General features: G+C 38.2%; 1 protein-coding gene and 1 pseudogene across 8 annotated transcripts in view; one reads left to right on the top strand and one right to left on the bottom strand.

The window, feature by feature from the left end:
• DNM3 (dynamin 3) overlaps positions 1-14,037 on the bottom strand; it is a 731,348-nt gene that overhangs the window by 688,605 nt on the left and 28,706 nt on the right. The window lies entirely within an intron of this gene.
• LOC105978991 overlaps positions 4,963-14,037 on the top strand; it is a 16,666-nt pseudogene continuing 7,591 nt past the window's right edge.

Genomic DNA, 14,037 nt, shown 5'->3' with positions numbered 1-14,037 from the left:
GCTTGCATAACATCACTAAGAATGCTTATTATTATTGGCATTGAGGGGAACAATAAAAGAACATTATTTTCTTGCCATCTAGAGAAAGGAAAAGAAAAAAACATAATTCTTCAGGTTTTAAAGTCTAATAGTTGACAATAGTGGGCATTTAATTCACAGCCTCTGGAGCTTAATAGCTGTTCTTTAGAACAGAAGGATGGAACACTTCCATAAAAGACATCTGTTTCTCACCCTATATGCAAACTATCCTTAGTTTGAGACCAAGGTGGGGTAGATGACATAATTAATGCTGTCATCTCCTTCAAGCCTCTGCTCAAACCTCACACCTGTGCCTCCTGGATATTCCTGATGCACTGCCCTGCTTCGCCTTCCCTTTTTACCTTATCCCTAACCATCTTCCAATCTACCGATAATTCAACTATTTAATGGTTTACTGCTAGTCCACTTCCCAACTAGAATGCCATTTCCTCCAGGCCTGGAATCTTTGTGTGCTTTTTAAAGACTTTGCTCTCTAGCTTCTAGAATAAAGTTCTGATATATAGTAAACCTCCTTCCCCTACCTCACAAAACAAATAAAACTTCACTGACACATAGTGGACTCTGACTCACTGAACCAAAAAATGCCACTGCCATCAAGTCAATTCTAAGTGGTTCTTGGTCAGGCTGCTAACCACAGGTCAGCAGTTCAAAACCACCAGCTGTTCCTCAGGAAAAAGACAAGACTTTAAGGGAGTGTAATCCCTTAAAGGGTTACACTCTCAGAAATGCACAGGGGGAGTCCTATCCCATCCTCTAGGGTCACTATGACCCTGACTCACAGTGACCCTATTTTGTTTTAAACTTAATTTAAACCTTATATAGATAGGGTTTCCTAGCTATAAAGCTTTACTAGAGCAGATAACCCCAAGTTTCTCCCTTGGAGCTTGGCTGGTGGATTGGAACTGCCAGCCTTATGGTTAGCAGTAGACAATATTGAATTCTATTTTAAATAACCTTTTAAACAATGCTCATACTTTGAAGTTAGCATCTATGGAACATCTCATTTCAGGCCAAGCACAACGCTGTGCCCTTCAAACCCCTTAGGGAAACTCCCACCAACTCGATGAAATACAAAACATTTTACTGATGAGAAAGTGTGTCCTTTAAGGGGTTGTATAATCTGCTCAAGGCTACCCAGGCAGTGAAGTTTATTTAAGATCTCTTCCTCTTGATGTACGATTCAGCTTGCTTTCTTAAAGGTTTTAAGCCATTGTATTTTCCAAATATTTAAACCTCTTCAATAATTCAACAATAAAATGTGAGTTACCAAAGTTGATCAAATCTCTTCACAAAATTATGCCAAAGATGAAACTCAGACATGAGTAGTAATTATGGAATGATTTTGCTCTTGCTCGCTGTGATTATAAGGTCCTTGAGTGGTACAAACAATTTGCTCTTGGCCACTGACTAACCTAAACCCACTCAGCAGCCCCACAAAAGAAGGGTCAGCCAAGAAACCCCTATGGAGTAGTTCTGTAACAAATAGGTCATCATGGTTCAGAATCAACTCATAGGTAATATGTGTGTGTGTGTGTGTGCGCGCGCGCGCGCGCGTGCTGGGGAATTTTGGTCCGAGTTTGATGTGAATGAGAAAATACTATTTAAAAGAGAGGTCTCTCGAGTGGAAATGGCTATCTAACTTCTAAGGCAACTTTCATTTGTTTGAATTTCTTTGCTGTGACTATACACCTAATAACAAAACAAAAAAATCACAGTTCTGTAGGAATTTATAGTTCACTGCATGTTTTTACAAATATATAAAATTTGATACAAAGTATTAAAATAACACATCTACAATCTTGCTCTTCAACTGACTCCAAAAAGAGAAAGAACATCTTGTCCACATTTTATTATCTGAATGAGAAAATAATATTGAAGAGAGAGCCCTCCTGAGTAGAAACGGCTATGTAACTTCTAGGGCAAGTATTAGCTTTACACAAGTCCCCTTCTCCGAAGAAAAAGCCTAGAAGAAAAGCAACATGGTTCTACAAACTGACCCTGGGCACAATCGGGGCCTGGTCCGCAGGCCCAGATTGGCTGCAGGCCATCTTCTTAGTGTCCAGTTATTAATATCTTGACTTCATTTTTTCCAAGGAAATGCTGATAGAAAAATAATAAAGAGAGACAGCTTATAAGTGAGAATGATTCATTCACTCTTACATAGATTCATTTGACAATATCTAAGGTCAAATATCTAACAAGCGTCTACTGCGTGCTCAGCACTCTGGGAGATTCAGTACAGCATCAGACAGAGTCCTTTCCTCATGAACTAGTCCAGATGACCAGATATAATTCTATAAAGATAAATAATAGAAAAGCTAACAGCAAAAAGAAAGAAATGCAAAGAACAAGAGACAAGAGACAGCAAAGAAGTTTTATTCTCTCAAGAAATATAGGCATTTGGTGAATCATAGTGAAGTCTGTATAATAAATATTCAACATTCTGCTATAAAGTAGTGTGTTCTTGGAATCTTGTTAATCATACATACTCTTCAAGGTCGGACTCAAATGTGACAAGCTCTGTTATTTTCCCTGACCTTTTCTCAACTCTGTTCAAAACTTTCGTCCCCTCTCAAGTTTTCCATTCACATCTGAGCATGTACCTTACTTTCCTAATGGGCTATTATTAACCACCCAACAACCCTGTGAAATGCAAAGCCTTTTATTGATAAGAAGCCATAGAATGTAACTGCATAGTTCCTGGCAAGCCAGGGACTTAGCAATTGTTGACCAAATTAAATAAAGAACTTACTATCTTAACACATATGATCTATCTTCCTAGAGAAAATATGTAATAGATGGACTTTTACTTATTAAAGGATTACATTCTTAAAGTTCTATTTGGCAGATTAGAAACAAACAAACAACCAAAAATTTAAACCAAAAAAAGAGAGGAATTATACTATGTAACTTACAAAGTCACTGATACTGCAATAGCACAGTAGTCATCAAGAGCGGCACTTTGGAAACTTGTGGGAGTGTGCCACAATGTTTGCGTTGCCAGAAATGTGAACCATCTAGCAATTCATAAGAGAAGCTTATCGACTGAACAATTATCATATATTAGACATGATTTCTCAATTTTAGTGTACTTTTGTAAGTAAAATTATCAATGTTGGAGCCTAATTATGCTCCATATATAAACACCCAAGATTTATACAACACACTGAATTTTCTGGGGCTGCAATGTCTATGTACTTTTAGAGAACACTGAGCTTGGTTTGGCTTGGAACATTACAAGACTTGTTCATCATTCTGAAAAGTCAGGCCTCTGGCAGCAATGAGTTTTGTGATGGCTGAGTTATCAGTACAACATACTGGTATCCATCTGTTCTTGTTGCTCAAGGCATAGAATACTGAGTGGTAAACAAACATGCATGATTGTGCTCCATGCCCCTGTCTATCAACAATTTACCTCAATGCTTACCCTGCCCATCACCTCAGCACACTCTGACCCTCATTCTGACAAGATCCAGTGAAAACTTGTGACTTGGGAGGTCCTTTAGAATTCGCCTGCTATCACACATGTCAACCCTCCGATTAAGGTCTTACCTACAAGGCAGTTAGTCATATCTTTATTCACACTATTCCTCCTCCAGTTACATTCTCCATCTTTTCTTCTGTCTTCTCAAATCCTCCAGGGCCCACCCTAAGTAAGACTTCTTTCATAAATTCTTCCTGGATGCTGCCTTTCAACATGAATTCTTTCCCTTAGGATTGCAAACACAAGCATATGGGAAACCTGATTGTGCTCACCTTAGCATATTCTTGCTATACTCTTATGCTATTTCCTCACTGTTCCATGTATTATTTCTTCCCTAAAAGAATACAGTTTTGAATCCAGAGCCGACCCTACACCTCCTTTTTATACATAATCGGTTTTACAAAATAATAGGCATATAGTATGCATTCGATTAAAAACAGTTTAACTGCTGATCAACTCTTTATTTTTAATTTCAGGTCAACCTTTTGCAGGATGTGAAAGGACACATGAAAGTTTTAAAAGTATACAAGTTCCAGATAAGCCTTTTTTTCTGTTATCAGCTAGATACAAAGAAAATATAAATACATTAGCTTTCAATTGGCCCCACCTAAAATTTATCTTCAAAAAAGTCTTTTTAACAAGGTGACAGGATGGATCTGGTGACAGTATGAACCCATAGAAATGCACATCACCAATATTACTTTTTATCATTAAGGAATAATATAAAGTGCAATTCCTGTCAAGCATATAATTTCATAATATTTTCAGACTAATAAAATACATAATAGCCGATGTTCTAGTGTTTAAGCGGGTCCTAAAGCAAACCATCAGAATTCTGATTGCATGGCTAGTTCTTCAATGAGTACTTACATCTTCATTAGCACAACATCTACACTTACAAAGGTCCCAACACTGTGGCCTAACAACGGGTTTGCAACTCAATGAATAGTGAAGAAAACTGAGTGCCACATATGAGTTCCTAAATTAAAATGATAGGAAATGTAAAACTTCCCATAAAAACATTCATAAATTACTCAACTTGAGTTCAGGTAAAAGTTATCAGTTCCCCCACTTTGAGTTGAAGGTTAAACTAAAAGCAGTTGGTAATAAGTTACTTTCTCTTGAGGCAGCATGAAACATTTAACTATAAATCATTAGTTTTCATTTTTAAACAATAAAGGGAAATGGAGAGAAATGCTTCAGCATAACAATCCAACATCATACCTCAGAAAGAATTAATGATTACCAGTGTTAACATGAAACCATTAGCTGATATCAAAGGCTCAAGCAGAAAGAAAATATTTTGAGAAGGAAGATGGTAAATGTGCTTGAAACAATGGATGTATGGATTGTTAAAAGAGCTGTAAAACCCCCCAATAAAATGATTTATTAAAAAAATTTTTAAAACATGAATCCATTAATATTTAAGTAAAGAGAAAATGAACAGCCAGACGTCAGGACGGGAGTTTGAGTTTCAGCTTCACTATGGACAGAAAAAGAAGACGGTGACAAAAACTGAAGAGGAATTCTACATCAAAGCAGCGTAGCTCTACAGGAAACCACAAAGACAGATAAACTGCCTCTGAAGATACAAACCTGAACACAAGTGAAAATCACGCACTAGAAATGTGGGGACGCATGAGATCCTGTGTGGTCCAGCTGAGAATCAGCAGAGTACAGCCTTCGCTTCTCTGTGTGGAAGGTAGCACAGATGCGGAGAGCAAAGGAAACAGCACCCTGGCTACATGCCATGTGTTCCACATACCTTAGTGCAGACGTGACAAGTAATCATGTGTCCCCAGATCCTTTACAAAATGTATGACTTTCCCCAAGATGATCAAACATAAGATGTTTGGACACACAGGCTAAACACATACCCACAGGAGCAATCAGTCATGCAGCTGTAGTTCGGAAAGTTGTTTAATAAAGGACAACAAGAGATTGCTTTTGTTCCTTCCCACACTGCCACTGCTCTATCAGTAAAAGAGAAAATGCAAAATTGAGTTACTTTTTGCTTAATAGAACCATTCAGATTCCCAAGAAGGTCTGACTTGGGAGAGAGCTAATTCCCCTCTATTTCTGCCTGAAAAATCACCGAAGTTGTGACATCTCTAACTCAAGTATGCATGCCTGTGAAGAGACCTTTAAATAGGTGGGTTTCCGCATTTCAAATAGATCTGCATGAAGCTATTTCTTGCTCAAAATTTTCCACTCGTCCAGGCAATGCACAAATTGCAGTGTTCAGTTGAAAACAGGAAAAATCACTTGGCTTGGCGCCAAGGTCTTCAGGGTGGTTTGCTTTCTGCCCCTTGGCCTGAGCAGACCACAAGAGAGACGGATGCGGGCGTGCTGTGAGTTGTGCTCAGGGCACACTCAACACCTTCCTCGCCAGGGAGGGCGGGGCCCAGGACCCAGGGCCCAGGACAAGAACCAAAGAATTCCAGAACCAGTTGACACTAAGAGATTCCTGTCTCTTTAGATATCACACTTCTCACACAACCAAGAGCACTTTCAAGAAGGCTGTCTCCCCAAACACTGTTAGTAGCCGTGGGGATGGTATTGTGTGGAAAAAAACAGCCATGGAACACGCGTTCAGGAGGAATTCAGAAGAGCTGAACTCACTGAGAAGTTGTATCAATGATTAACCAGTTTATTCCATTTATATATTATAACTTCTACATGCATAATAGTGGTGTGATAAAATCTATAAAGTCTGAAAGTGCTTTCAATAAGCAAAAAACAAAATTTCTATGTGATAAGAAAGCATGCTATGTATTTGATTAATAATGCTGTTTTATTTTTTCTTTAAGAAGTATATTTTTTAAATGGTGCATCTTAGCCTGATGGCATCTTTGAAAGAGAAAATATGATTATTTTTTTTGTTAGTTGCCATCAAGTCAATTCTCACTTGTGTCCCTGAGTGTGCAATAAAATTGCATTCCATAGCATTTTTAAAGCTGTGACCTATTATTGGAAGCAAATTGCCAGTAAATGCCCTCAAGGTCGCTCTCGGTGGATAAGAATCACCAACCCTCAGAGAGTATTCCAGCACTTCACTATTGTCATCCAGGGACTCCTTGAGAAAATATGGTTGGTTATAAAGTTATATGTATTGTTCACCAAGTACCAAATACCAGGAAGAGAAGACGCCCCAACTGATATTCAAGCATGTACATTCAGGACCTACTAAATTAATAATAATTTCCAAAGCAATAAATAGTATGAAGTATACATTATTCCAAGTTTAGGCTGAATAGTAAGTGGATCCAACAGAAATGTAAAGAAATTTATAAATGACAATATCATAAATAGATTACCAAAAGTTGTTTGGTTTAGGACTACCATCTAAAATCAAAACCATGGCCCCTGGAACTTCCTCATGGCACATTATTTGGAGTATTCATGAGCAGAAGAATCATGGATCATCTGAACTATGGGTGTAATCCAATGTAGCCTAGTACAGATGTGATTTCTATAGTCCAAACATCTGAGTTTTGAAGCATGAACAGCCACTTAACGTAAAGGTTTTTTAGTTAAATAAAAGAATCAGTAACAATGATGAAAAATACAACTTTCCTCTAGTTCCTAAATGTTTCCTCCCTGCTCCCACTATCATGACACGAATTCTACTTTGCAAGTCTGGCTAGACCAGAGGATGTACACTGGTACAGATAGGAACTGGAAACACAGGGAATCCAGGGCGGATGATCCCTTCAGGGCCAGTGGTGTGAGTGGCGATACAGGGAGGGTAAAGGGAGAATGGGTAGGAAAGAGGGAACCGATTACAAGGAACTATATGTGACCTCTTCCCTGAGGGACAGACAACAGAAAAGTGGGTGAAGGGAGACGTTGGACAGGGCAAGATATGACAAAATAATAATTTATAAATTATCAAGGGCTCATGAGGGAGGGGGGAGTCGGGAGGGAGGGGAAAAATGAGGACCTAATGCCGGGGGCTTAAGTGGAGAGGAAATGTTTTGAGAATGATGAGGGCAATCAATGTACAAATGCGCTTTACAAAATTGATGTGTGTATGGATTGTGATAAGAGTTGTATGAGCCCCTAATAAAATGATTTTTAAAAAAAAGAATCAGTGGTAGAGTCAGAGATGGAAATATTCCTCAACCATTGCCGCAACAGGCTAACTACAATCATATGAATACAAATTTGCTTCAAAGCTCTAAAAGCCTGATCTTCAGCCCATTTATCTTTGGGGAGGCCTGTCCTAAAGGTCCGATTTCTCTCCTTTTGACCAAACCATTTTAGGCTCTTCTCTACAAGCTGAGGGGAGTTTCCTGCTATTTCAAAGGCTGCACTCCATGTGCTGTGACACACACAGTTTATAAATTTGAAAACATTTGGCCTCTGTAGAACCAAATAGATACCAAATCTTTTCTAATAAGACAGACATAAAATCAGCTTTTAATATAAAACCTCAAAAATACAAGGTGTGCATGTTTTGACAAATGACATCATCTCATGGAGATCTATGTGTCCTCTCAACCGATGATGATGCATGCAACCATGCAACATTTCATTTAACTTCTACTATGTGGCATGCAGTAGGGATCTGTGGATGCAGGTAATGCGATGCACAGAAACGTATAACAATGAGGTGTGTCAACTATTACCATAATTATTATTTAGGAAGTCCTTAAGTTCTATTTGAAAGAAAGAAGTGACTTTTTTATTTTTTTTAAAATACAAGCACAAACCAAACTCACTGCCATCAAGTTGTTTTAAAGTCAAAGTGACCCTAAATGACAGGGCAGAGCTGCCCATATGGGTTTCCGAGACTGTAACTCGGTACAGGGGCAGAACACAAAGGGAAGTAAAACTAATTTAAACTGGGAAATTAGGACAGGCTTCGTGAAGGAAGCAATATGTAAATATCCTCCTTTCTAACCTTTTTAGTCTAATTTGCTCTTTTGTTTTTGTTTTAACCTTTTTGGGGGGTTGGTTGAGGTTTACAGAGCAGAGCAGTTCTTCACGCAACAATTCATACACATGTAATTTCGTGTCATTGATTGTAATCCCTTCCATGTATCATCACTTGTCCCACTTCCTCCTTGTGTCTAGTCCTCCTTGCCTAACTCCTCTGAACTTTGTCTAAGGTAAATGCTAACTTTTGGTCTCAGATGATTGGCTGTTCTAAGGAGTGTATACCTCCCTAGAGTTATTCTTCTTCTTTATAGGCCTGTCTATTGTTTGACTGAAAGTTGAGCAATAGGGGTAAGTTCATTTCCAGACTGAAGGGTGACCAAAGAGGGCCCTAGTCTGAAGAGTTTCACCAATCTTTTATGATTTTGAGTTTTGTTCCATGTTTTTCTCCCACTTAATCCAGGATCTCTTGCAGAGTGATCAGTAGTGGAAGCCAGGCACCATCTCATTCCTCTGGTCTCAGGGTCATAAAGGAGTATAGAAAATTCAACTTACCAAATCTCCTGAATACAAATTTGGAGATCTTTTCGGGTAAGAGTAATTATTCTCATCTATAACCTACACAGTGGCTAGCTCAATCGTTAGCATATAACAGCTAGTAAATATTTGATTAATTAAAGCAGAAGTAATAGAGTAAAAGCATTCTATATGGAGGAAATCGTGTGAGTAATGAGAAAAAAAGAGAAATTAGGAATATTCCAGAAAACAGTGCCTGTGCTATGCAAATCAGAAAAGTGAAATGTTTATGTGGAAAGTGGTTGGTGAGCAGATCATAGAGCACTTTTGAGGGCATATCCCAAGTAGTAAGGGTTTTATTATGCAACAAATGGATGTGATAATGATCAGGCTGATGTTTGAAGAAAATGCTGGCAAGAGTGTTTTAGGATGGTGTGGATGGAGTGAGGCAGCTAAATCAACTAGAACGAACTGGGCAAGAGGGAAGTAAATTCTGAAGTGGGAGAACAGCAACAAAAGTGAAAAGCACACACAGGAACCAAGGCACCAAAAGCACCATCAGGGCTACTGGTCAAGTCAAGTCTGGCTCAGGGTGACCCCACACGTGTCAGAGTAGAACTGTGCTCTAGGGCTGCTTTTTCCCAAGTATCTCCCCTCATCTCTCTGGGTCAATTTGAGCCTCCAGCTTTTTCGTTAGCAGCCAAGCTCCTTAATCATTACACCATGGGTCACCATGTGTGCAAGTTGACTTGACACCAACTACTGGTTCACCAGTGAACCACTAAAGGAAGACAGCAGGACTAATGAGGGTACAAACAGTTCAAGGCCTGTTGATCAAGATAATAGTAAAGGACATCACTACACATGAAAAATTAGTTATTACAGGGAATCCAGGGCGGATGATCCCTTCAGGACCAGTGGTGTGAGTGGCAATACTGGGAGGGTAGAGGGAGAGTGGATTAGAAAGAGGGAACCGATTACAAGGATCTACATGTGACCTCCTCCCTGGGGGACGGACAACAGAAAAGTGGGTGAGGGGAGACGTCGGACAGGGCAAGATATGACAAAATAATAATTTATAAATTATCAAGGGCTCATGGGGGAGTGGGGAGTGGGGAGGAAGGGGAAAAATGAGAAGCTGAAGCCAGGGGCTTAAGTGGAGAGCAAATGTTTTGAAATGACACGGGCAATGAATGTACAAATGTGCTGTACACACTTCATCTATGTATGGATTGTGATGAGTCTTATGAGCCCCTAATAAAACGATTAAAAAAAAAGAAAAGAGAAATTAGTTATTTAGAGAAGATCTCTTAACTTAAATGCTTTAAGTTAAAACCTCAATAATCATCTGAAAATGTGGGGCTGATTATGGGAGAAGCAACCCAGGCCCCAGATTCTAGTCACCTGGCCAGCAGAACCCTGATAACAGGTGAGGTCACAGGGAAGGAAGTATATGTTGTTATATAAAAAAAAGAGAAATTATTTTTTATTCAGCGATAGAGGAAGACATATGAATGTTTCTTCCTCCTTTCTGATGCCAAAATGAAGTGATCATCTTTCACTTTTTCCCCAGATGACATGTGTTTAATTCCAATATTATGATAATCATTATGTTTGGAAATTTTCTATTTTCCATTTGCGTTCTCATTTTGATGGGTTTTTTTAATCTGGCTTTTTAATTTCTGTGTTGCTTTATTGTTTCACTTTGTGTTTAATATCTCTGAATATTTATTGAAAAAAATGAATAAATAACTGTTTTATAAAATATGCTTTCTGTTGTGAAATATGAATATGCTTTCCTTTGTGGAAAATAGAGTACAAATAATTTTAATTAAAAAATAATTTCAGCTGCAGTGAAGACAACTGTGTTTTTATGAATTACAGGAATATTTCTCTCCAGTTAAGAATCACTGCACTATTTTAAGTATAACTGTATTTTAAAATGCAAAGTAAAGAATAATTAATTTAATTATAAAAATTTGCACTTTACAAAATGATTCTCACTCTAAACTAGAAACTGCCACATTAATAGTAAAAAGAAACATTTAACAAAAAGTATAAAGGTTGGCAAAGTCTGAAGATTAAAGTACCTCTAAAATAATTATGTACATCATTAATAAAACACTACTCACAAATATCCTATTTATATACTGTGGCAGTTACATAATCTCTTGTCAACTTGAGGAACAGGTGGAGTCTAGCCTGTCAATCACATTGCAGCTTGATGACCTCATTTGGAGACACTAAAGAGATAAATAGCTCACTGGAGGCCGGATACATTCACTCCTGGTGAGACATTGCTGACAACTACCCTGATGGAGGTACACTGATGCAGCTAGAGCCCTGGAGTTGGAGGAGCCACGTGGAAACCCACACCAGCGCTGAGATGCTTCCACCGCCACTGGATCCACAAGACTTTCTACCCACTAGCCTATAATCTTTCTGCATTTGGCATCATTGCATGTATTTCGTGACTCTGAAGAGGAATCTATAGATTCGTATCGGGCATATGGGTAATTATCGGATTTATGGGCTTGATCTGGACTTGACTGGGATGTTTTCTCAATATTCAATTGCTCTTATATATAAAGCTCTTTCTTTTAATACATGTGAATGTCTCTGGATTTGTTTCTCTAGTCAACCCAGACTAACACGTAAGCCATTTTTAAGGAAAGACACTATCGAGTAAAGCAAGCCACACAATTATATTTCAGCAATGTTATATCTATAACTGATCTCAAATCTGCAGAAGTGTTTTTGATGTCTATAGATCATGCAATTTGCTTTTCTCTTGGATTCAATCTAGTGGGAAAGCCCCTTTCCCAAGCGCAGATACGTCCACTTAACACGCTCTCATTTCCACATGTACCATTTGTTCTGTAGACAACTGGAAATTTGTCTTCTCCCCTACAAAGCCTTACTGTAAAGTCTGTTAGTTCCTTTTTAGTTAATTACCAGGTCTTGTTCGCCTCATTGTCACAGCTCTTTAATGCTCAGGAAGCTTGAACTCTTAATGGAAAACATGTAGGATTGGTTCAAATACAAGTATACATGTTTTCTTTCTATACTAGCTGTATTCTTCCATTCAACCACCTTCAGATCCAAACCAGGAAAGTTATAAGTTCTCTTTAAGTCCCGTTGGAAAGACAACCATCAGCTTCCGGCCTTCATAATTTGTCTTACTGTTATTCCAAGAAAATACAGCATTTTAAAGAGTAGGTAGCCTTGCAATATTTGCAATGGAGACAATCTCTACCTGGCTCTATGGTAAATCTTTGCTTAAGCACATTTTTCTAAGTATTATTTATTAAGAAGTCTCTGTGCCAGGTTCTTAAATCTCATTTTCTAGACATCTTATACATTATACACTATCTCCATTTTGAAGATAAAGCAAAAATCTCAGAATACCATGTAAGTTCAAAAGCCCTTGACTTTCTCCAATCAGCACTGCTTGCCTCTCTGGATGATTCTGTGTCCAAAGAGATGATTAGTTCAACAAGGCTTTAAATGTCTCCCGTCTATCAGCATACATTTAGTGAATACCTTCTACCAGTGGTTTTAGTGAAGGCTTCTAAGAAGACATGGTTTCTGAACTGGGTCTTGAAAAGTAAGTACATTTTGCCAAATTGAAACCGAAATAGTCTTCTAGGTAAAGGGTAACATGTGCTAAGTTATGGGGCTATGAAAGAGCTTGGTGCATTCTAGAAAGGATTCCGTAGTTCAACACAACTGCTGATGAGAGGATCAGTCGTAGAGAGTGGGCAGAGAAGCAGAAGATAGAAGACTAAGAAAAGACTTGGCGCTAGGAAGTTCAGTGTGGTATGTATTTAGAGTGGTTAGTAAAACTTATATTTTGGAAAGTCTGTTTAACTATTTTGACTTACCATAAAAAGGCAATTTCATATATATTGTAATGTATTTATTAATTGAGAGGGCACATGGCCTCAGTCTTTTCAGTATCTCTTCCTCTTCCTTCATTCTACCCCTTTCTTTTCTTCTCACTCTACTATTAGCGGATGCTGCCACCACATCATTCGGAATGTGCCTATCATCTGCCCACAGACACCAACTCTACATACCTCTCGCGTCTACAGTCGTTTCAGTGGATGCAGTGTCCCTCCTTTCCTTGTGAGGCCTTCCACCCTCGTGACTCTGGGATCCCATCTCACTACATTTCAAGTATGTCTTGCCTCACCCTTCTGCCTTTCTCTCCTGCACCATCTAGTTCTTTCCATTAGCACAAAAAAAAATTTCCGATATCACCTGTCAAAGAGAAAAGTACTTTTTTTCACTCCCAAACCTTCTTCCAACTGCTACTTGTGAGAGTGGTCTATGCTTTACCTCCTCTTACTCAGACCCCATTTCTTCCATAACTCACTCTGGCTAACCTTCCAGGCTCACGCCACTCCACTGAAATAGCTCACTTCCTCTGAGTTCTAAACAGTCACTTGATTTCCTTCCTACTCCTTCGACCACTTTTCCTTGATTCCTTTTCAGGAATTTCTCCTGAGTCTTCTCTTTCTCCTTTCTTGCCCATGCTCTGGCCCTAAATAATTAAATCCATTCTTAAAGATTTTAAAAATTGAGATATAATTCACATTACATAAAACTCATCCTTTATAATAGGCATTGTGGTTTTTAGTATATTCACAATGTTGTACAACCATCGCCACTAAGTAGCAAAATGTTTTCATCACTCTAAAAAGAAACTCAATAATCATCAGCAGTTATTCCCCATTTCCCCTTCATCCTGTGCTGGTAATAATAATCTACTTCCTGCCTCTATAAATTTCACTAAATTTGAACATTTCATATAAGTGAAACCGTACAAAACATGGCCCTTGTTTTTTTTTTTAATATTTAAACATTTATTTTCCAAAACATGGTCCTTGTGACTGACTTTCACTTAGCATAATATTTTCATGGTTCATTCACATTATAGCATGTATTATGTACTCCATGCCTTGTATAGATATTTTGTTTATCCAATCATCAACTGATGGCCATTTGAGTGTGTCTCTTTTTTTAGCTATTTTAAATAGTAGTATTCATGTACAAGTTTTTGAATGGGCTTGTTTTCCATTCATATATATATTAAAGTTATATATATATATATA

Source organism: Echinops telfairi, unplaced genomic scaffold, assembly GCF_000313985.2.
Source record: "Echinops telfairi isolate 266 unplaced genomic scaffold, ASM31398v2 ScPeMD7_7424;HRSCAF=8462, whole genome shotgun sequence".
Classification (NCBI taxonomy): Eukaryota; Metazoa; Chordata; class Mammalia; order Afrosoricida; family Tenrecidae; genus Echinops; species Echinops telfairi.
The sequence above is the reverse complement of the archived record's forward strand: the minus strand, read 5'-3'. Positions and strand labels throughout refer to the sequence as shown.